The 25,535-nt window shown below is 36.7% G+C and overlaps 1 protein-coding gene and 1 non-coding gene across 2 annotated transcripts in view; one reads left to right on the top strand and one right to left on the bottom strand.

Moving 5' to 3' along the window:
* Positions 1-25,535, bottom strand: part of LOC118274467 (GAS2-like protein pickled eggs) — a 155,119-nt gene that overhangs the window by 124,762 nt on the left and 4,822 nt on the right. The window lies entirely within an intron of this gene.
* Trnar-acg (transfer RNA arginine (anticodon ACG)) lies at positions 24,180-24,252 on the top strand. The gene has a single exon. It is a non-coding gene; the product is annotated as a tRNA-Arg (tRNA).

The following is a 25,535-nucleotide window of genomic DNA, read 5'->3' as shown; positions in this document are numbered from 1 at the left end:
TGGATGCAGAAACTACAAAACTTAGCTTACCGTACTTTCAACTAAAGATTTCAAGTTAGTGTTAACTAAAAATCACGGTTTACTCACGTAAATTAATTGAGAAAAGCTCTACTAGTTTCGAGTCACAGAGGGACTCTTCATCATGAGCTGCGTGAAGTTGTTGAGTACTTTCAGAGTCAATAATGTCATCATCGGAATGTGAGTGTCATCGATACGTTTACATGGGAACCGGCTACATCCTGACTGCATACAATTAGGGTAATTGGTACTTCTCACATATGTCCAGTAAACAGATGAGATCATGGTGTAACGATGTCACTGGGGTGACAGGAGATTAATGGTCATTTTCAATAATCTTTTGGTTACTTTTTAGAGTTAATTTGTTTGTACATTACATTTTACTGTAAGCTCAACTCAACTGCCCTGCCAAGAATAGAGATTATTGCAAACTCTCTTATTAACCGACTTCTTTTGTAGGAGTAAGCTCATTCTCTAGCAAAAGCTACCTGGGATCACGAGCTTTTGATAATGAAAACGATTCGATCGATCGACGATCCGATTTGAAGGAGCTCATCTCCTTCAAATCGTATAACAAATGTGTCAACGCTTTTTTAAAATGTTTTTTTTTTATTCTGGGTGGTGGACGGTGTACACTAAACATGGAAAATATTTCGCGTCTGCGCACGCTGCTCGTGATGAAGAGTCTCCCTGTGACTCTAAATGAATAGAGCCTTTCTCCATTAATTTACGTGAGTAAACCGTGATTAGTTAATTTAATAATTATTCAGTTAATTTAGTAAGTCTCACGATTGTTATAAAAATATTCAAATACAATTAGTTATATTCCCATTACGGATGCAGAAACCTAACTAATCGGAATGCATTCGTATAAATCTGTCCGTTAATTACAGTTGATTGTCAATTAGTCGTGTATGCGTGCGCGCAGCACGTGATCTATCAGCCAACCGCTTCATTACTTCATTAATTCGTTCCTTAAGAGCAGAATTAATATATGATCATTGTTATGTGTTTAATCTTTGTGTATTCTTAGCTTAATGTCAAGGTCGAAAGTCAAAATGTTTGTTTTGAATATGCTTTTTGAAAGTCAATGTTATGATGGTGGATGTCTGTCAACGGAAATGATGAGAAAAGAAAAGGTTTATTTATTTATTTATTTTGATCAAAACGTATCGTTATTTATATCGACTGCCTCGTTGGTCGAGTGGTCGCAAGTACGACTGCCTGCGACTGCACAAGGGGTCTCGGGTTCGATTCCCAGGTCGGGCAAAATATTGGTGGGTATTTTTCGGTTTTTTTGGAATTGTGCCCATTATATGGCAATAGGCTCAGCCCCTATTACATGGGACTTATAACACAAATCGTGAAAAGTGGGTGCAAACTGTATAACGGCATTACGTGCCGTAATGTGCACCGCTGTCTACCCCTTCGGGGATAAAAGGCGTGACGTTGAGTTTTATAGAGTTTCTGTCAAAAATCACGATCGATCCAGATCAGCCTGTATGTATATGTATTCATTTATACCCAGTCACAAGTCTAGATACATAATTACGTATAACCTGAATAATTATTACCTAGGCACCTAGTTAGATGCCTAGTTAGGTGCAATACCAGCAGGGAATGGCATTTCAGTAATATTTACATAAGTCACCGTGTTATCTGACTGATGACTGGCCAGGAATGTACTAGGGCGCACACAAATCGTACTGAGAACAGCATTTAATTATAATAAAAATTAACAAAACATGCTATATACTACAAATATCACAATTAAACTGAAAATTAGATTTCACACTTTTTATGTCCTTATGTCTTATCGTATCTTTATTTTATTAATCATATATCACAAGTAGTGAAAAGTGAGAGTACATTATACAATGGCATTACGTACCGTAATGTGCACCTCTGCCTACCTCTTCGGGGATAAAAGGCGTGACGATACGAATGAACAGTTCAAACAGGTTTACTTCGGTTCGGCATTTGTCAAAGGCAGTATTTTTCTTTTCTGTCGTCTAACATAGTCTTCTGCTCCTTCAACACCTGTGCGCCAGAGGAAGAGTAGCAAGAGCATATTCTATTTTGAAATCCTTACACGGTTTACTATACACATCATGCATTTTTTTTTTGTTTTTAACACTTACGTCCTCACCTGTACCAGTCCAATATACCCAGAATATACATAGCATACATATACTCGAAGGTACATACCTCATTATAACTATAATCAAAGATAAGCTATCGATCCGCCAACTAGCCGCGACTGTACCGCGGCCGATCGTCATATTAAAGTCAGGTTGAAATGCCTGGCCACTGGGTCTGGGTGAAATAATGTCCAGACACATTGGATATTACCAGTTTGTAACCAGTTTCATTACGTTGTTGAAGTCAGGAATTTCTATGGATTACGTTATGTAATGTAGGTAATAATGTTGTTGAGTTTGAAGTATTTGTTTCTAGGACTAGTTATGAAATGGTGCGTTAGATTTGATATTATTGTTTATTGATATAAGTCGGTACACGAGCTGACTTGGACACTTGAACACCAGAGGCGTTACAAGTGCGTTGCCGGCCTTTTGGGGTTTAGGAATTTAAGGGTTGTTGGGGAATCGTGGATTGGGAAGGGGGTTAATTGGGCCTCCGGTAACCTCACTTACCCAACAACACAACGCAAGCGTTATTTCACGTTGAAGTTGTGAAGCCGTGGTATCACTCCGGTCGAGCTGGCCCATGCGTGCCGAAATATGGCTCTCCCACACTTATTAATCTGATGGCAGAAGTGTAAAAATCTGACAAAATGTATTATTTATTCATTTCTTGTGAGTCAATTTTCCCAGTAATGCAATTTAACATATATAGAAACTTCATGGCTGTAGGAAGCCTAACAAAGTACTCCAAGATAGTTTTTGCAACCAGTAATTTCGGCGATGTTGTCTGTCAGTCACTCAATATCAAAACCATCGGAAAAGTTTTAAACTAACTATTCAACTACACCATACACCATATTGATTGAAACTATGAAATCAAGAAATTCCAAGTTTTCTTTGTCACCCCCCACCCTCCCCATAATTACCTAACCAGTCCATTTCGCTGAATTCAATTTTCCACAATCAACTATCGGAGTTTTCAACTGAAATATGAGTCATAAAGAAATTCTTTAACATATTATTATACATTGTATTGTATGTGTATATAATGTCACCTTTGTTATGCTAAGAATGTATGACCAATGTATGTTTGTTTAAGTTTTATCTTACACAATCTAGAATAATAAAATAAAGAGGAAAGAGTCATTGCCTGAGCATTGAATACGCTCTGTTCCATTAGTATGAGTTTGCTTTATGTTTGGTTACTCTGATTGGTTGGTTCAGCCGCGCCAGCCAATCAGACCACCAAAAGCGCTCTCGTTTCGTTTTCGTTCAACGTAAGGAAACTCGTACTAAGGGTAATAGATAGACCAAATTTTCCTTTCATTATTGGAAAATCTACTTTTCCATGTGTGTCGTAAAGATACTTTTTTTAAGTGATGTTCTAACTGGATTGGGATACATTTAAGATCAATCATGATCTGTTTGTCAGTCTTTAATTTTTGTCTTTGTTCCTGTGTCACAAAGAATAAATATCCTCTACCTTTCCAGGTAATAGGGCATTCAAATTCCAACTAATGTGGTAATACAAACAAACAACTCAACAATAAGTTCAATATTCCTAGAAATACAACTTCTTAAAAGATTAAAACAATCCAATACTAATGAATAAACTTGAAAGGAATACTGATCACCAACATACAGGAAAACATGGGACACTTTACTTTATATTCCATTCGGAAAAGATGGAAAATAACTTGGAAGAATCCTCATTAAGTTTAGTATTATAAATGATTAGTTAATCTTAATTGATTTAATCTCATCATTTGCTAACACGAAGATGTGATGCAATGTAATATTGTAATCAATTCGTGATGTGATTTTAAAAGCTTTGCTATAACGTCATTGTTATTTTATATAATATCACTCTTGTAATTCTTGTCTTCTCGAAGTAGGAAAGCCATACTTCGGCACGAATGGGCCGGCTCGACCGCATTGATGCCACGGTCTCACCGAAAACAACACTTGTATTGTGCCTCGTTTATTAGCCCCCTTCCCAATCTTCCGAATGCTCGATACCCCAACTTCCCGTAAATTTCTAATCCCTTAATACTGCATGGCATTCTTTACCAGCAAACCGCAGGCTGGTGCAGAAAAGTGTGATATCAAAACGTACACATAGGTTTTCAATTAAATGTATACCTATATTTACCTATGTACCAAGGTATTAAATAAATACAACTTGCATCATTGCATACTATTGAGGTTATTAGAAAAACAGATCGCTAATGGAAGAGATATCGTTATCTCTAAGTCCGTATATAGAATGTTTACTTGTACGTATGTGTGTCACAAATCAATTTACCTATCATGTATTGCAGTAAATATTTCCGCACTTTATAGCATTTGATTGATTCCAGACTTTATCAGTTACCATATTGGTATTAAATATTCATAAGTAGGTACTAAAGGTGCTTTTCCACCACAGATGTACTATGTAGCTATTTTACGAAGATATTATAAATAAGCGTGACACTATGTGGCTGTTTCTACTGATACTAAGCTATGTAGCTGTGCGAGGAAGATGCGCAGCTCGAATATGAGATGTAATGATAGTAGGCAAGCCATTCATAGCATACATCCTTAGCACGCATGCTTATGCGTGCTTTGGATGCGTGCATATAAAAATATAGCTTAGCTTAGTCCGTTTCCACTAGTGCTAAGGTATGTGTACCAACGAATATGATTGGTGGAAGCCAAACGCATACACAGCAACGTAGCATAGCATATCTCTGGTGGAAAAGCACTCTAATACTACTATGTGTATATTATTATTATATTCATATACAGATTTATTATTATTTACTAACTCATTGCTCTATAATGTTTAATAAATAATGGAACACAACTTATTTGTTTACAAATTGCAAACAAGTCACTTCCTTAATACATTCTGGTGAGATTAATAGGTATGCTTTAAGCACCGTCTTTTTGTGACAAAAAACTCCTCGTTCACTTCTATGTTCGACCATAAAGAGACAAATGTTGTTGACAAGTTTTAAGTGTGGGAGAGCCATGCTTCGACACGAATGGGCCGGCTCGACTGGAGTGACCACGGCCCCACAGAAAACCGACGTGAAACAACGCTTGCGTTTCGTTTCGTTGTGTGAGTGAGGTTACCGGAGGCCCAATTACCCCCTTCCCAATCTTCCCAGTCTCCGATTCCCCAACAACCTTTAAATTCCTAACCCCCAAAAGGCTGGCAACGCACTTGTAACGTCTCTAGTGTTTCAAGTGTCCATGGGCGGCGGCGATAGCTTACCATCAGGTGATCCGTCTGCTCGTTTACCGTTTACCGGTAAAAAAAAACAATAATACAACACATTTTTAAACAACAAATCACATACTTAGCAACCCATTTCTCATCACCATCACGTCACCTTTACAAAGAAAACATCTCAGTACAATTTCCGTAACACTTCAAGCTGATTGATAAACGTGGGGTCGACAGGAGTCCCGCCCTTTCATTGTCAAGCCACGTGCACCACCCACCGTCACTTCCAATTAGCTATGGTAAAAATATAAACCCACTGTTTCTGACACATGAATTTACATTGACATTGACTATAATTTCTTGGACTGATTTATTGGATTTCAAAGTGCTTTTAGGTCTCATTTCTTTTCGCGGGGGAAAATCGTCTAATGACTTCTTCTCTAGTCTGATGGCTCTATGAGGCGCGCGCGAAACGCGACGCTCCGTACCCACAGGTCTGGTTCTGGTTGGCCGGTGAACTTCCCTTGCTCGCCGTCTGCAAACCTGTACTCCCATTGAGTAGCATTGGAACTTTGAGAAATATTATATTGGAGGTTAAGTTCAATAGACAAAATGCATTTGATTTTAAGTAGGGCATCATAATTGACTAGTATTAAGGACTAAGAAGCTATGTTGTTAAGTAGCACAACCGTTTTACGTGAAAGATGCCCAGAGTCCACCGTTATTGACTGCAAGGATGACGCGGTGACTGGGTTCGCTTCCCGCACAGAACAACTCTTTATGTGATCCACAAATTGTTGTTTCGGGTATAAGTGCGATGTGCATGTGAACTTGTATGTTTCTAAACGCACCCACGACACAGGAGAAAAATCGTAATGTGGGCAACGTTTCAAAAGAAAAGAAGTCCAGCTGGGTTGGATGTTGGTGTTATTGAAAGCTCTCAAGTTCCTCAGTCCGAAATTATCTTTGGAATGAACTTTATGTCATGACCATGACTGAAGACAAATATATTATTTGACACCACTATCTGTCAGATACATTATCAAATAACTTCAAACAACATCCAACCACCAAAACGCCTTTGATGACACACATTAAAAAAAAAACAAATCCTTGTATTACCAAACTCCCATCACCAGATTATAATTATCTTTACTACCACTAGTCCCATATGTGTGTAATCAGAGTCTAAAGTCCGTCACCCCCCCCCCCACTATGGGGACGTCCCTAAAACGTACAGAAATACATCGCCATCTGCACACCATAACATGTTGCGTAACACGATACTGCAACAGGGCTGCCACGTGGAACAAGTGACAGTATTCCATTGAAGAGTAAATAGTAGGGTCTTTTTTTGGGTGTTTTGAAGTGGGGGTCATTGATTTTTTGTATAGTAGTGGGGTGTTTTATTTTTTGGAAATAATGGGAAATAGGATGCTGAGTGAAGGTTTGCAGATTTGGTTACCTTGTCTCTTGTCTCCAATTTACATAATAAATAGGAATACAAGTGCATAAGTACTACAGTTTTGTGAAGTGTCTCCTCATCATCATCATCAGCCTGTTCTCGTCCACTGCTGGACATAGGCCTCTCCAATGGCACGCCACTGGGCTCTACGCATCCAACCACTACCAGCCCCTTGCGGATATCATTACTCCACCCAGCTGGAGGGCGCCCTACACTACGTTTGCCTTAAGAATCTATGAGATTGTATTGATAAGTGGTAGGATTAATTAATTATAAACAGGCTGTTCTTATAATAACAAAACTGCAAACATCTTATTCTGTGTACATATACTAAAAGAACATCATAATTTGTTCATTTCAAAATAAGACTTCTAAATCACCTTTAAAAAAAATGTATGTTCTAGGCACTCATAGAAAAAATATAATACATAGCGCTTGCCCAATCATAGCACACAGCCCTACATAGCACATCTGCCCTTTAAGGCGTTCCAAAACGAATGCATCTAACATCAGGCGGCGCATGATTCTTTTATATGGCTCATGTGGTACTTTTTATGTCTTAGTACATCCTGTACGTTGCGACATTATATCGGAGTTACCAAATACGACGGTCACGCTGTTACTCCCCAAAAGGGGATAGAGGATGTATGGTTATTGTGCACCTACTTTTTCTATGGTTATAGGTCGGTAAACGAGTAGACGGATAACCTGATAGTAAAGGGTTTTTCAACAAGAACTTTGTTTTTAATTAGAGCAACACCAAGAACGTGGCAGTTTTTGACATTTAATTTTTGGCGGTATTCGTAGTAGGTGCTTTGGCAATTGCTACAATGAATTCAATTTCGCTCAAAAATTGCATTAAAATAATTCAAATTCACTATGAAAATGGTCGTTCAGTTAAAGTTACATTTCGTAAAATTCGTGATATTTTTGGGCAACATAATCGTTCTTCTGAGATCGCTATCAAGAATTTGGTCGCGAAATTTGAGTCGACAGGCTCAGTACAAAATGTGCCAACACAAACACGTGTTCGACCGGGTCGTTTTACAGAAAACATCGCTGCCGTGAGCCACAGTGTTGAAGAAGATCAAAAGTTATCAATTTCACAACGTTCTCAACAATTGGGGTTATCCAAAAGCACAACATGGCGAATTTTGCGAAAGGATTTGACTTTGCAGCTTTACAAGATTTAACTGGTGCAGAAATTGAAGCTGACCGACCGTTCAAATCGCCGTAGATTTGCTCAGAAGAACCTGCTGGTTTTTTCAAAAAAACATTTTTTCAGATGAAGCACATTTTCATTGGTCAATAAGCAAAATTGTCGCATTTGGGCTTCTGAATATCCTAAAGCAAATATTGAGTAGCCTTTGCATGCTCAACGTGTCACTGTGTGGTGTGCTATGTGTGCTGTGTGGAGGTATGATTGTTAGGAAAGTGATTAAAAATTTTGATGAAAGAATCAACATCTATCAGCGTGATCCTGGTAGACATTTGTCAGATATCATTTTTCATTCATAATTGCAAAACTGTTCTCTTTTTAATACAATAAAAATTTTATTCATTTTCCACCAAATTCCTTATTTTATTTTGTTTTAAAAAACAAAGTTCTTGTTGAAATACCCTGTATGTAATCGGTATCCGAAACACCGGAGGAGTGGCAAAATCGTTGCTGATATTTCGGGTATTTGAGGATTGGGGACTTTACTTTGTATCTAATGTTTTTAATTTCGTAGTTATAAGATCAGGTAGTTATTAAAAAGAGAACTTTTATAAAATATCAGAACAAGTAAGTTTAATAGACGCAAAGAACATTAGGGGTTCCTTAACATATGCCACAAAATATATTCAAAGAGGCATGTTTGTCAGATAAACAGCCAACCAACAATGGTTCCTATAAACAAGGAAGCAAAAGGACGTAAATGCCTTCACAAACAAACACAGGAACGTTGCTTTGTTACAAAACCAAACAAAATCACAGTTTCCGAAAATAGAAACAACTAACAATGTAAACAATACCTTACCTCTAACGACATAGAACACAGAATCATTAATCATACATCCTGAAAATGTAACCAGAAAAGGACATTGTAAATTGTATCCTTACATCTAAGAAATTGGGTGTAATTTCAATTGTATCCGTGTTGGTAAGTATATAGTCTGTAATGGATGGTAGGAAGGATATAGGGGGATACCAATTTGGTGTGAATCATGTCCCTTCCTTAAAGGATATTGGGGTATAAATAACAATGTACTGTGTGGTCTCAACAGATTGAACGTGTGAAGACAAATGGGAGACTATTGGGAACTTGTCTTTTATTGAACCGCTATAGTTATATCAGACACCTGTTTTATACAAGGGTTAAGGCTGAAAGTCGTGACCATTTTTCAGGAACTTATTATTTTAATTTAATATAGGTAAAATATTTGACATAATTATGAGATTGACTCGTAGAAAATACCACAATAAGTTTCACTAGAATAATTTAATTTGTAATACGAGCTGATGAAACGAAAGAAGTATACATACTTCTTTGGCTACAAATCTTACAAGATTTGTAGCAATTGATGTGCGTGAGGTTATGTATGTCTGTATGTAATAGATTTTTACTATCGGTAATAACTGTATGTGCATTACGTTCAACGATTTGACAACAATCCATCTAAGGAGACAACTAGGTAATTTAGCTCCCTCGACTAAATTTATGGGTATTTTGTTAATTGTAACTATAACTTTTCATAAAACTAATTCAATTCAATAAAGATTCACTCCCAAACCCTCCAAAGTAACCTCACACCTTTCAAAACCAACCTCTCAAATCTCAATAGATAATAATAAAACGTTCACCAAAAATATTTACCATAGCTTACTATTACCGAGCCCCCTCTGTTTGCGATTCCGAGATGAAAGCTAATAAAGATTAGTGCACGCTGCACACTGCACACTGCAGGCTGATTCATTGCGAGCTGTGCTAGACACGGAGCGACGCCGCATCGACGCATCCCCTACGTAAACAGAAGTAGTGATGGGATGCTGTTCAATGTTCGTGTCGATAAAATTGTTGTAAAATGAATATTATGTTTTGTTTTCTCTGAAAATATGAGCGATTGAGTATTCACCTCAGATTATGATTAACATTATTGAAATGGAAGGTCTTGAAAAGGTAAACCGACATTATCAAGATTTTTTTTAATATTTACGTGTCAAAGTGCTCTTTTGTAGCTTACTAAAACTTCTACACGACACGAAAACATTTACAAAAATAACTTCACTGTTTCACTAAAAAGATATAATTTGAAAAAAAACACTAACACAATCTAAAATTGTAGTATAAATATCAGAAAAGTAACATTCTGATTTATGATTGCCTCTAAACCCTACATATTAAAATCAATTAAACAATACTTAACCCATCGATTAATAATTAATAACACATGAACGACAAAGAGACGGACCCAGCACAGAGCCTTGAGGTACACCCAAACAAAAAAAATAACCAGAGCATTAAACCAAAACCACACCTAACTCAATAATGTCGAAACATCGCAATGTTAGTTATTACAAACGATCATAAAGTTGCAAGCAAATTATTGATTGATCTTATCAGACGGCATCATGCAATCGAATCAATGTTGACAGCTACTGATGATTGATTTACATATCACTCGGCTTGCGATGACGATGACGAAACGTCAGCCACTCGAGCACACTTCAGCGGAGGTCGGTGATACAAGTATTGCTTTTTGTATTTGCTCGTTATTGTCAAATTGTTATTCTAAGTAGCGGTTAGATTGACAAGGAAATGGATTTAGCCTTGAATTTACCATGTTTTCTAACGAAGGTGCTTATTAAAAATAACATATTACTTAATTACTTGAAGGGTTATGCAAAGGTCTTAACGTTTCCATTCCTAATTTACTAAAAACTTTAGAAGTGGCTATGTATGTAATTAGACGAATCCATTGCCGCTCATAACAATCAAATTCCAGAGACCACATTCCCAAATAATCTGTACATATACATATTTAAACTGTACCACATTATTACAAATACCTACCCACTAATCTACTATACAAAAGCTCTCAATACAATTCAATAAACTTGTAACGAGCATCGACAAAAAATGATCCATAAATAATTGCACAAAATCAATTAATCACCTATCACATTCGTAATTCTGGAGCCGAGCATTCGTTCCGCTCGACTAGTCCGCTACACTCGCTTGGACGTTAAACTTTAAAATAATCATTTGCATAGCTGTCACCTTGCCAGGTGATCGGTATGTACTGTTAGGCTGCTGTCACAGTTGTATCATTTTGATGATTGTCAGCTTGCGGTGGACGTGTTTCTGTTAATGTTGTTTTTACCTGAAAGTCTACATATTCATAGTAATTAATCAGGATATAATTTTTAAGAGAATGACGTATTTTAGATTAAAATTTAGAAATGCGCTTGAAATTTCGATGGTAGTCCACCTCTACCACATTACGGGTTCGTCGAGGTTAGATTCACAGCTTTATCCCTCCGATCCGCACTGTTACAGTTATCTTTACAAAATGGTGATTCATTAAGTATTCAAGCCAAAATCATCTGAAAACAAAATTCGTTTAGCAGTTTTCGTTCAGGTTAGGTTTTCCAACTTTCTCTCAAAGAATATCTCATCTTTATAGTCAATTTCATTAATAGGAATAAACAAATTGCCAATCCTTAACTATTCATCTCCAGTTCCACTCAGCCATTAGAATACCACAGACAAAACCAAAAACAATGAACAAGAGCCGTCAAAAGCGGAACAATGCATCAATGCATGACAGAAGTGACAAAACTTCTCCAATAGTTACAAAGCCCGTCACACAAGAAGATAGGGCCTATCTAGTGCCTTTTATCAATGTTGCGTCAACGCTACCTTTTATTGATACAGCCTTTTATATCAGTATATTAAACAATCCACTAAAAGCTTCGATTAAGCAATGGTAGGCTATAGTTTGGAGATATAAGCTACCGAATGCCTTTTCAATATCTTACGCAATAAATATCTCAATAATTTATGATCTGTGACTTCAATTTATGGATTGGAAGTGTTGATCGAAGATCGTAAAATATAGTTGGGTGGGAAACTGAAGTGTTTAGACACGAATGATGTTATGAAGAAGATGGTACAAATTGCAAGCCATGTGGTAACGACAGGATAGAATACATTTGCCAACATCCTTACTCTTCCCGCAGGCAGTACAGACGTGCTTTTTATTACAATACCTGCTAGAAAGAGAGTTATCAGAGAGCGCTGTTGGACTGGTCTCTAAAGTTAAGCATCTACAATCCCGCATCGTATGCATCGCACGCATACTGTATAACGTCATCGGTACACATCGCATGTAGGCATTGCCGATGTGATGGTCTGTACGATGCGGATCAGTAGACGCAGTTGTATGAGTTTATATACAAGACAAACTAAAATCCGTTATGTGCGATGGGTGCATTGCGGACCTGTAAACGCTTACGTTAAGATAGCTACCAAGAGAGGAAATTAGGATTCCATCTTATGTTGAAAAAGTCCATAGTCTAGCAGTGAACTGTCACTTGCTTTTGATGTTGATGGCACCAAACTGACAATTGGAATTGAACTGCTATTTAAAATAATGTTTCAACGATAACAGGTACCATGTAGATACACCTTTACGATATCTTGTCACTTGCAAACCGATCTAGAAGCATTAATAAGACAACAACAATGTCTCGCGTGGGTGGCGAACTAAACCCGTTGCCTAGCAACCGTTTCGAATATATTTAACTGCCAAATGAAATCGTTGTCATAAATTAATGGAAATGTCAACTTGTCATAAACTGCATACCAATGAGAAACACATAAAAACGCCTGTTTTTGTCGACATTTCAAATTAATTGATATTATACAGCTTACTCACGTGTGGATATAAGTCCCGATGTGGCTTGAAACTATTAGAGCTTTTTCGAACAGTTTACAAAGTAAAGCAAATTAGTAAAAACCTACTATTCATCTCTCCTGAACTTTCCCAACAATATAGAAATCCGCTCACATAACATGATTCTACTGAATATCTCAGTATTTAAGATACGGTGACTGTTATCCTCCACCAAAATCAGTCAAAAACAAAGTAAAATACAAAATATGAAGTATCTATTAATAGTACTATTAAAAATATGGCGTACAATTAAAATCAACCTCTAAATCACTAGAAATTATTAATCGGCTAAAACTACCACTCAAAATTATGTAAATCTATTCAGATTTGTCATGACATACAAGCTCGGCCCGCGGTCTCGGCTGTCACTCAACACAATTAACATGTATTTACATAAACCTGTTCCTGCCTGTGTTTCCGTGTCCGGTGCAATATTATAATTATTGCTAAAGGACGGCCGTTTCTAGCCACGGAAAGTTCATTGCTTTTTATTTATTTTTGATTGAGACATTCATGAGTATATTTCATCATTCGCAATGCTTGTGAGTAAGTTACCGGAGGCCCAATTACCAATCTTCCCTCCCAATCTTCCCAACAATCTTAAATTCCTAACCACCATAACATAATGTAACACCATATCACTCTAAGATCTGGGGGCCTACTCTAATTCAACGAAAAACGAAGTTTCGTCCGAAACTTCGGAAATTTCGTATTCATTTATTCCATTTATTGCGAACCTTTGTGAACAAAAATGAACGAATGAAATGAACATAAATAAATAGGTTTTGATTTGAATATAAAAATAAAACGTTTTAGGCCCCCTGATTTGTCGATTCGCTGATAGCGGATGATTTTTGTTATTGTCTGAATCATTGTATGAGAAATTCCTACACAGAATCTTTTAGACTAGAAATAGGTATCTTATATCGTGTTCATGTGGTTTTAGAATTTTTTAAAGCGGCCTTTCGCCGCCTATATATCATAAATAATTTATACGATAGTCATTATTTTAATAATTTGGAAGATAATTAATGACTGCCTCGTTGGTCGAGTGGTCGCAAGTGCGACTGCCGAACAAGGGGTCTCGGGTTCCATTCCCGGGTCGGGCAAATTTGGCAACATTAAGACATGAATCATCGTGTTTATACATTTGATAAACAACGTATTACCGTATCAATATTTATTATTTAAATTGTCAACTCAGCGTACTTAGCAAGGAATTTTGAGATTTAGATCAATACCACGTGACAGTCAAAACCAACACCTAAAGATGTCTACACCCTGTTTCTTTCTTCTCGCTCTAATATTTATTAAAAACTAGCTACTTCACCGCGGTTTCACCCGCTCTGCTTGGCTCCTATTGGTCATAGCGTGATATTTTATAGCCTATAAACCTTCCTCGATAAATGCACTATTCAAAACAAAAATAATTATTCAAATCGGACCAGTAGTTCTGGAGATTAGCGCTTTCAAACAAACAAACTCTTCAGCTTTATAATATTAGTATAGAAAAGAGACAAAGTAATTACCTTATCAAATCAGCAACATAAAAAAATCTATCGACTATCAAGAGCCTCCTGTCCCATCCCTAACTAGTAAAACAGACGTTAATGAACTTGGTCTGTTTGAAAATAGAACGCCGCGTTGCGCGGGCGCAGTCGCCGCTCGATATGTAGCGCGCGTCGTAAAATGGCGTTAACTGCATTAGATGCATAGATTTTATTATTAGGTTTCAACATTATTGTTTTATGGCGGTTATAGTAGCCGAAAACTACTTTTTTATTGGTACACCAAATTGTTGTTGGTAAGATCTTTGCCTTAAATAGACTGGTTATTAAAAGTAGTGGATGCGTTCCAGAACTTTTAGATAATCTCGTTTAGTTTGTTAAAGGGTTAAGAAGAATTATCTGGAGCTCAAATTAAAATTTCATAACGAAACCATAAAGTAACGAATCATTATCTGTTTATTCCATAAAATTGCGTAGACAAGCAGCACTTTCAGTGAACAGAACAGAACGCCAAACGCACTCTCGTTTCGATTACTTTAATCGTAAAACAAACTCATACTAACGCCCGAATACTCAAACGCAGTTGTACTTAAATATTGTGCTATCTCTGTCATTTTATAAAGAATTGATAGTGACAGAACTACATTTGAGAGCGTCTTAAAATTGAGTAGCGTTTGAGTATTCGGGCATAAGGGTACCAGATTAAAAGGATAAAGAGGGCTAATTGTATAATGAATGTGCAAATGTGACAATCTTATCTCCTTTGGGTGTAGACCGGATAACAGATAACATGTGAGACTGTCAGTATGTTTATTATCCTGACTTATCTCTCGTAAAGCGGATATTCCGATCTTGTACGAGATCTTAAAAGGAATACCGCATTCTTCTGTCTGTATGAAATTATTGTTTAAGTCTACTCAATATGACTGCCGGCTGCCGCGCAACGTGTAGCGGGTTCGATTCCCGCACAGAGCAACTCTTTCTGTGATCCACAAATTGTTATTTCGGGTCTGGGTGTCATGTGTATGTGAACTTGTATGTTTGTAAACGCACCCACTACAGGAGAAAATCCTAGTGTGGGGCAAAGTTTAAAAAAATACAAATATATTTACACTGCTATAGAAAAAGGGAATTGAAAATTTCATATAGGTTTTCTTCATAGTTAATCTACGCTTTGAAACGGACGCGTAGCTAGCTTCATTTCCTATATGTCAGGCTATGTAACAAACATAGTATTATATTTATTGAATACTTCTTTCTTTCTACTGTCTATCCAGAGCTTATGATGATGAGTCCCTCTGTGACTCGAAACTAATAGAGCTTTTATCAATATATTTACGTGAGTAAACCGTTGTTTAACCGGTGTATAAAAAAAGTACTTAGGTATTCATAGTTTGAGAAAAAAATATTTACAAATCACATAATTACTACATATACACACTCTCAAATCTAAAACATAGATTCATCCAGATATTATTATCATACAGCAATCCGGAGCTGCAGACTACCTAGCAGGTTACCGGGGCTTCGGCTCGAAAATGAAGAGTAGGAACAGGGTGTCACACTCTTACCGACGTAAGAATCTGATACCCGGAGGGAGTGTCAGGGTGTCAGACCCTCTCGCCTCGCCCAAGATGGGAGAAGCCACTGGATGATTATCCCCAACCAAAAAAAAAACATACAGCAAAGGTTACCCACCTTTGAGAAAATCCCGCAACATTCAGTGATCACTTCATTCCTAGAAAACTACCAGAGGGGAAACGTTTTCCCCCCAAAATCAGTTCCATACGGTGCCGCGCCTGACATCGTATGTGCCACTAGGCACGTACACACAATTAGTGGACAGATAACGGGTTGCCATTTATAATATACACCTTATTTTCGGTAATGTTATCGAAGTACTCACGATTATAACCGATAACTCCCTATCTCTCGCTGACTAATCTGCTAATTGAGTCGAAGACAGGAATTAGGAACGATTTTATTGGAAATATGATAGACATTTTGTCGCTGTTGGCGTTTCGTAAGATGTTTTATGGTATAAACGAGCAGACGGATCACCTGATGGTAAGCAATTGGGAAAATCAGAAGGTAAGGAAGGGGGATAATTGAACCTCCGGTAACCTCCGGTTTTATGTGAGGCCGTGGTATCACTCCGGTCGAGCCACCACCCACAAACGACCATTCGAATTCGAAGCATGGCTCTACCACACTCAATAATAGAAACCGTAAGTTAAACATCATCGTCTTTCCATTTAACCTATTCCAATTATGCAAAGAAAGACCATAGGACTTTCCCTTGTAATTTTAATAATCCATGAATTAGTGTACAGTAAGTAATTTAAGACAATAAGCTAACGTATCTTATTCACATAATCTCACCGTAAAACATCAAAAACAAATGTTAGATAGGTGAGAAGTTGTTTCCAATCGTACACCTAACGCCATCTATCTAAAGACAAAACAGACTTAGATAACAGTAGTAAGTTCTTCAAAAGCCATTCATGTACTTAGCCTGCATTTATCACTACATACATAATACCGACATAATATAACACACGCACACACACAAGGAAGATACATAGTTGGCTATTCTTTATCTGTGCCAAAACAAAAGAAAAATGTAATCGCACACCCATTTATTGATAAAACAATTGATAATATTGTTAATAGTGCAATGCAGTAGTTGTGTATAGTCACTTTGTATAAAGTTTGACAATGATGTAACATTGGATCACATCCCTGTTAACCCTGATTTATCATCCATCGTCTGTTGATGATCTTCATACCATAACAGACCTCTGGAATATGCCGAGTTCACTACCTACATAGAATTGGGTGGAGTCTTGGGGCACAAATAAATTATTTTGATTTTATTTTCAATACAATTAAATATTTAAAAATAATCTCAGTTTCCATTTATTGACTTGACAACAAACGCAATTTTATATTAATTCTAGCAAGTTTTTCAGACATAAAATAAAATTGTATCTGACTAGTTGTCAACTAACAACCGCATTATCATAATATCCATGCTCCAATCATTTTCAAAAGCATACGTACAGACCTATATAACTTATTTCAGCATATTTCAGCATATTATTCAGAGCACCTAATTTAACAGATTCATAGCCAGCCTGCTTACAAAGCGAAATGAAAATTAATATTCATCTTGCAGACTTTCAGGCCGGCAGAAATATGGGAGGCTCAGTGTTATGTATTATTTAGGTAATGGAAGTAGGATTACACAATCCCGACTCATATTTTTGTATTAACTCAACTGTGGTGCAAAGAAATGGTTATATAGATTACGTAAAGCTTCTATAATAATAACATTAACACTGGTTTGGGTTAGCTTGATCAATCTGTACTTTAAGCCTCACTTCATGTTATAACTAAGAATTTCGACACGTATATGTACAATCAAACAATGTGCCGATAGTCGTAGATCTGCCAAAAGCTCGACCAACACCTAATAGGCTAAAGATGATTAGGCCAAGGGTCTGATGCAGAATGCAGTACTTCTGGAAAGGAGAGCGCGTTCGGCGTTTTGATTGGTTGGTTTATTGAAGTTGGCCAATCAGAGAGCCATAAAGCAAATCCTACTAAAGGTCTTTAAGTAACAATAAAATTTGTCTTATTTAACTGAAGGGAATATAAGAATATTCAAAACTGTACAATTCCTCTTACTTTATTTTATAACAAAGAATTTCGTAAAATGTTCAATAATAGGAATTCAAATAAGCAATTAAAAACAAAACACTACATTTAAACAATACTTAAACTAAATAACTACTGCAGCTGCATTACTCAAAAACTTTGACCCCTCTTGCCACTTGAGAGCATAAACCCATTAAGTACACTTCACTCCCTGGTCGGGTAAGCAATCGAAATAACTTAATTTAAAACCCGCAGCCCCCATGTCCGACCAATCATAATTAATTTCGTTTAATTAACTGTGACCCTGCGTTTAACTGAACTAGTTCAAACATTTAACTAATGTAGTGGGACATTAGATTTTAATGACTAAAGGGTTAAACATAGTTTTCTCCGTTTTTCCATTTGGTATAAGCCGCTAAACGAGCATGACGAATCACCTGATGGTAAGCAATTACGGCCAGTTGCCCATGGACACCCGAAACACCAAAAGCGTTGCCAGCCCTTTGAGGGTTAGGAATTTAAGGTATGTTGGGGAATCGGAGATTGGGGAGACGAATCACATTAGCGTGACTTCATCTTAACCTTTCGTGGAATAAAATGTATATTGTCACTTCTTCTATAGTCTCTATTCTCTGTCTCTTTTTATCATTTCTCATAAGCTCATAATTTCCCCAATGGATAAACAAATCAGCTTCGGACAATAACAATAAGTTAATAAGTAAATCGCCAGCATCCCTCGTGTGTTCAGTTGTTGTTACATTTGAGCCCAGTTGACCCGCGGCCCATTGAGATGAATTCACTGCATCCGATAGTGAGGAGACACTATCGATAAGGAAAGTTGTCGATACTGGTAATACTTGTTGTTTGTGTCCTTTTCATGTGGCATCTCGAAAAACACTGGATCATAACTCAAACAATATTAGTTATAGAGAACTCATCAAAAAAGCTCGACTATAGATTGCACGTCGTTAATCGAGCTTAGTGACGTAGGTACAATCGGAGTGGTCTACATACAGCGAACGCCAGAAATGGTCTGATGCTTAGGTTAAAGAGATCATTTCACCACTTTATAATCTTTTAAATTGATTGAATTTTAAAACCTTCAACGTAAATAACCAATTTTCACACAGCACCTAAAACATCGATGTATTTCGATGAAAGACAGTATACATCACTAGTCAATCAATCGTGCAGTGCGCAGCGGAAATGCGCGTATGAATGCATTAATGTACTTAACTTGTAGTCGAGTACTTGTGCCTTGTAGTTGTGTTTATATGATAAATGATATACAGGATATACGGAAACCATTACAATAGGGGGAATCCTATATTCAGCGGTGTACGTCTTGTGGCTGATACGATGATGATGATACCAAATGAATCACTGTTTGAAGCACATTGGTATTGAACTTTTATTCTTAGGATGTCGCTTAATTTATTAGTTTTAGTTTAAAAAAAACGTTGCCCCACATTAGGATTTTCTCCTGTGTCGTGGGTGCGTTTACAAACATACAAGTTCACATGCACACATGACACCCAGACCCGAAACAAGTATTTGTGGATCACGCAAAGAGTTGCTCCGTGCGGGAATCGAACCCGCTACACGTTGCACGGCAGCTAGTTGCCCAGCCACCGCGCCAACAGTGCAGTCAATTTATCAAATTATTATTTAGTTGTATGACAAAAAAATCTAATTACATACATACATCATGCTTAGATACATACATAAAGTCGTAGCTGTCGTTTACTGAAACGTATAGCGTCATTTCCATTGTCTCATATTGTGACGAGACAATCCAATAATTATACATTTGAGAACAACGTTTAATTAAATTCTTCGTATCATGGGTAATTTACACCGAGATCCGAGTGTAATTTACCCGAAGGCAAATAGATTAAACAGACTTACCTATAAAGACAAAATGAGTTTACATAAAGCACACTCAATCCGAAGACTTGGCAGCCATATCAGAATTTTACAGTCGCCGCAAAATCTAGCGCTCAAACTTTTCAATAAGGAGCTTAAAATATTTTTGAACGTAGCAATATCTCGGAGGTGAAATCGTCTGCAGGATTGAGTCATATTTTTGTAAAATTGGCAACGACCTATTCCTATAGCTACGAAGTCGCGAATTCATAATCGGTCAAAATAAAATCTATTATTAGTTAATTATTATGTTATCGGCTTACTCACGTAATGTTTTGACGAGGAACTCGACTAGTTTCAAGCCATGCTAGAGGCTCATATTCATGAGCAGCATTCCGCGTTAATTTAGTATGTCTCACGAAAGTTACAATAATATCTATACTTAGTGGTTTAGATTTCTAAATACTCAAAATTTTACATTTTTCCACTGTCTACACGACTAATAACGGGATGAAAAATAAGACAAACGTTATTAAATTACATTGCTTACTTCTCTTGACGAACCACAGCATAGCATTCTCTCACTTCTTTCTCAAAACAAAAACACACATTTTCCTCTAAAAGTTTCCCGTATAAAAGCACCAACCCATCTAATTACATTCAGGCAGCGTGTCACAGTGCCTGTCCTTGCCAATTACAAGAGCAGGGGAGGATTCTAAATGAATTTCCATTAATTAGTGCCGACACAGACTCTAACGAGCGCTTCGTTACGTCAACTGGGGATCTAGGTTTTTGTTAGACCTAGGGTCGTTTGAAAAGCTAGATGTAGCCTCGTAGTTACCTAACACAGTTTTGCTACTAAGTAATTTAATTTTACAAACGGTTCAGTTCAAATTTGAGTCTTAAAAGGACATATAACAGTTTTTTTTTTTTATCTCGGGAATACTATGGAAATGGGAGCTAACTATGTGTTATCATCTTTTAATTTCTTTTCGATTATACAATGTGATAGGCTTGGGACTTCTAACCCGTTAAGGCTGAGTACTACATCTAATTTTATCGACAAAAAAAATAATATGAGGGGTTGAACCCCTAATTGAAAATATTGGAAACTAGTGATTTTTCCGGTAAAAATAATTCACAAATGATTTTTTTTCTCACCAAAACATTATCAAACATATGAAAAAAGTAATGAATTAGTTAGCCAAGGTTATTAGCTACCGTTTGTCGTTTTTTTTTTGTTTCTACGACGCATACAACCTTTGATATCAAAAAAAGTAAAAAAAATATTAAAATAGCCATAACTTTTAGGGGGAGGGGATTCGACCCCTTTGACCCCCGACTTTTGTCTTTATAATTAGATGTAGTACTCAGCCTTAACGGGTTAGAAGTCTCACCCCTATCACATTGTATATTAATATCGATAAAGTCAAAAGCCAAAACTCTATCGCAAAATACAAAATAAATCCAAGTTTCTTACTACTCAGTACGTACCTACATATTTAACCTGTAAGCTGAAGGCCTTGATCGAAGCGTTCAGCGGCCTTCAGTTCATGAATATTAGAACCTAATCAATACTGTGGGGGAACGCGGTTCTACATAAACCTGAAAGGTTGTGTTAGGTTCGTTTTACTGAATTTTCATTAAAGTAAGTCTTGAAATGGTCTTTGAACTGTAGAATACAATATACGTGTTTATATTGAGAATTATTGACTAACACTAATGGAAACGGACTCAGCTAAGTTATGTTTTTTTTTTTATATGATAAGGTGCGTGCTACGAATGGTTTTCCTACTATCGATACATCGCATACTCGAGCTGCATGTCTTCCTCGCACAGGTACTTTGCGGCGGCACATCTTCATAGCACATCTTACTCGCACAGCTACATACTCGTAGATTAGTATCAGTGAAAACGGTCACATAGTTTCACAGCTTAGCTATTACATCTTTGTGGCATAGCTACATAGCACATCTCTGGTCAAAGCACCCTAACGCGTAAACCCACTCACCCAACGAACAAGTGAAAAACAGAATTTACCATAACAACTCCATATGTTCACAAAAACATGCCATAACAATATTTTACGACATTTTCCTCAAATGAAAATGGATATAAAACAAAATAAACATAAATACACAACTCTGCCACCCCTCTCTTAGCATACAACAGTCGTAAACATAGCATATGTTCAAGCTGCACTCGTAAGTTCAAGTGAGTCAGGGCAGACGTGTGTCGCAGTGAGGAGTATGATTCATGAAAAAATGTAAAAATGGTCTGCTTTTTCGCAGACGGTTGACTATCTAGTATCTAGGTTTTTACAGTAGTAAAACTTCATTAGTCAGTCATTTTATGTTAGTTCAGTAGATGAAAGTTAAAAGAAGGAATAAAGGTTATGGGATTGTAATTTCAAAGTTTAACATAATCAATAGATTCAATAGATTATTTTAAACTTTACTTAAGTAATAAATTAGTTTGAAAAACTTAATAGCAAAGTCGAAACGAATCTAACTAGATGTTGTCACCTACGTAATAATATGAGCTTATTAACAAACCAAGAAAGAACCTAGAAAAGATATGGAAAACTTTATCCCAATCAAGAAAACTCCTCTGAAGTTTAGCAACCGACTGTAAAACTTGAAAACACTGAACCACAATTTATTACAAAAACAAATCCAAAATATTAAACTTTAATCAATTACACACATACTTAAAGCAACAACAACACACACACATGAGAGAAAGCAAAATGCACAGAGCGTGCAACCTACTACTCATACGATCCTTCTTTAGCTTCCATACTTATTTACCATCCAAAACTCCAATGCACTGCTCAAATACTCAATGAAAACTACAACTTCCCTTACTAACGGTAAACCCTGACCTTACCCCTGTAAAGGAAAGTGCAAACACTCACAGACCTCTCAGTTCAAGTGGCACTGTCGGCCGCAGACGTCGCGTGTCTGTCTACCCCACAGCCCACAGTCCACGGCCAGAGGGACTCGCCATAACAATCAATGGTTGGTATCGATTGTAACAATGAGCTGTGTCTGGCTATACAGTGTTATTGAAGGTTATTGTGTGATAAATAATGATAAATGAATTTTATTTCTGCAAGTAGGTTACAAAATAACACTTTTACACGCCAATAAGCAACAAATAGCTAGTAGAGGCCGGCTTTTCCTATTTTCTATTCATTCCGATGATGATCATAATATCAAGGTGTGTAGTATACATTTGCCACCACGTCTACTCCTTCCGCGGGTATCTTAAGTGCTGACTAAAGGGACTACTCCTTAGAACTTATGCAACAGAGATTAGGCAGCAGCATTTCCTAATAATCCCGATCCTTTTATACTGTAATCTTCAACCTGCCTGCCAAGGATTTTCTCCCGTGTCGTGGATGCGTTTACAAACATACAAGTTCACATACACATAACACCCAAACCCGGAATAACAATTTGTAGATCACACAAAGAGTTGCTCCGTGCGGGAATCGAACCCGCTACACGTTACGCCGAGTTACGCAGCAGTCGAATTATAACTAATTGTTAAGGCAGAGGAAGCTCGAAGTCCAGCAATGGACTGTTACGGGTTTTAGATCATGAAAAACAGTCTCCTGTAATTGCTGATAAAAAGGAGTGACAAACTCTTACAGACTAAAAACCACCGCGTTAAGGATTAAGACCGCAGCTTCGGATAAAAAAGATATATGTATAAATACAAGAAGAACACTAACACAAAAGACGAATAAAGAATAAAACAACATATCAATAATATTCTCTATCTCCCACCTAATACATAAAAAGCTTACTTAATATAAAAGTATAAGTGTATCTGCACTTGGTAGCGGACGCCGCCGACGTTAGCGTGTCCCGCCCTAGAGCGCCGCCCGCCCGCCGCGACGCGATCGATGGCCAAACCGTCGCGACTCGGTAATTAGCTTCATGTACGTTTGTACGTACGTTTTTATTGTTTCAAGGTTTTTTATTTATTATATTAGTAGGTTTTTAAATGGCTTCGTTTTACCTAAAGGTAATTAGATTTTAATCTTAAGTCGCTTGGTGTATGAGAAAATTACTTTAGTATCAAAGTACATAGTAAAAAAAAAATAAAAAAAAAAATCCGACGTAATCATGTCTTATAATTATAATATTTTTAATAGTTCCTACCTACATAAATATTAAAATCCACATACAAACTGACTTAATTTTTATTAATATTATTCACAAACACAAATACATTTTATTCATAGACACGTTTTATATAATCTGTGACATTGAGATGACGTCATCAAAATCACTTTTCAACTTGGTCTAGTTACCACAAGGACGCGGTCGGTAATTTCGACTGACTCATCAACTGGCCCTGTGGCGCAATGGATAACGCGTCTGACTACGGATCAGAAGATTCCAGGTTCGAATCCTGGCAGGGTCGCGGTTATCTTTTTGTTCATTGTTTTACGATATTTTTTAAATGCTTTTTTGCATTTTATAACTAAAATACAAAAAACTAAAACGAACTAATAATATATTAACAGTTATGCTTTTATTTATATAATATTTTATCGTCTTTAACAAATATTTTTTAGTATAAATATAAATGTAGTTTCTTGCTCGTTCTTCTCCATTTGAAGCTACACTTTGGAACGAGCACTTCGCTTTACTGACGGAAAATTTAATTTCTTTTCTAAAATGCCTAATTTACGATTAATTAATATAAATCCTTTGACTTCCAATGGTGTTTCAAACAGACATAAAGGCCAATAATAAGAAAATAATTGTATAACTATGTATCTATCTACTACAAATCCAAATGACCGAAAATTTAACATACATTTAACATTTGCCAAAAAAAAGCTACAAAATGATCGAATTTCTATCCAAATACTCATAACAATAGGGTTGAATATTCACCCTAAATCATATTTAGCTTAGAAATAATTGTGGGACCGTAAGTAAACTTGAATTATAGCGTCTATAAGGATTAAATGGCTCACTCCGAATCAAGATGGAGGATTTAAAGCTGTGATTATATTGTGGGAGCTTTTGATTTCATAATGGCGAAATGAGGGGTGGTATCCTACACAAAAGTGTGGATAAAGAAATTGGTAAAAGTAATGTAGGTAGTTAGTGGATATTGCGAAGCCGTATCTGATTAGTACATAATTTGGGATATGGGGATAATACTAGCATTTGGATTGCAGAATTGCAGATGACTGATAAACGGATTTGATTTTATTTACGAATATTAGACTTCCGGACAAGGGTTCTCGGGTTCGATTCCCGGGTCGGGCAAACTTTTGGACGCAGAGGTTTCCAAACTGCTTATCTTAGAAGTTATTGGGAGAGGTCTATGTTCTAAAGCGGGTGTCCTGTAGCTTGTGGGTGATATAGTAAAGATGACATCGGCCGGCATAGCTAAAAAGACCTTTTAGATGTCCAATTAATTTCTGTTAGAAACGTGTTTTCTTGTATTTTTTTGATAAAAGGGTGTTGTCCCGAGCCGCTAGGTCAAAAGTCTAATACATATTTAACCAAACTAGAACCTATAACTAAAACAAATTCAACAAGAATACCGTAACAAAACCACAATACACATTCAACATCAAAAACAAAATCTAAGGAATTCATCATAATTTTGAACCAAACGGACTTTTTCTACCATATTGAATTTTAAATACCCATAACACAGAATTTCCACGAACTGCCGACCAATTA

This window comes from Spodoptera frugiperda, chromosome 11, assembly GCF_023101765.2.
Source record: "Spodoptera frugiperda isolate SF20-4 chromosome 11, AGI-APGP_CSIRO_Sfru_2.0, whole genome shotgun sequence".
Taxonomy (NCBI): Eukaryota; Metazoa; Arthropoda; class Insecta; order Lepidoptera; family Noctuidae; genus Spodoptera; species Spodoptera frugiperda.
The sequence above is the reverse complement of the archived record's forward strand: the minus strand, read 5'-3'. Positions and strand labels throughout refer to the sequence as shown.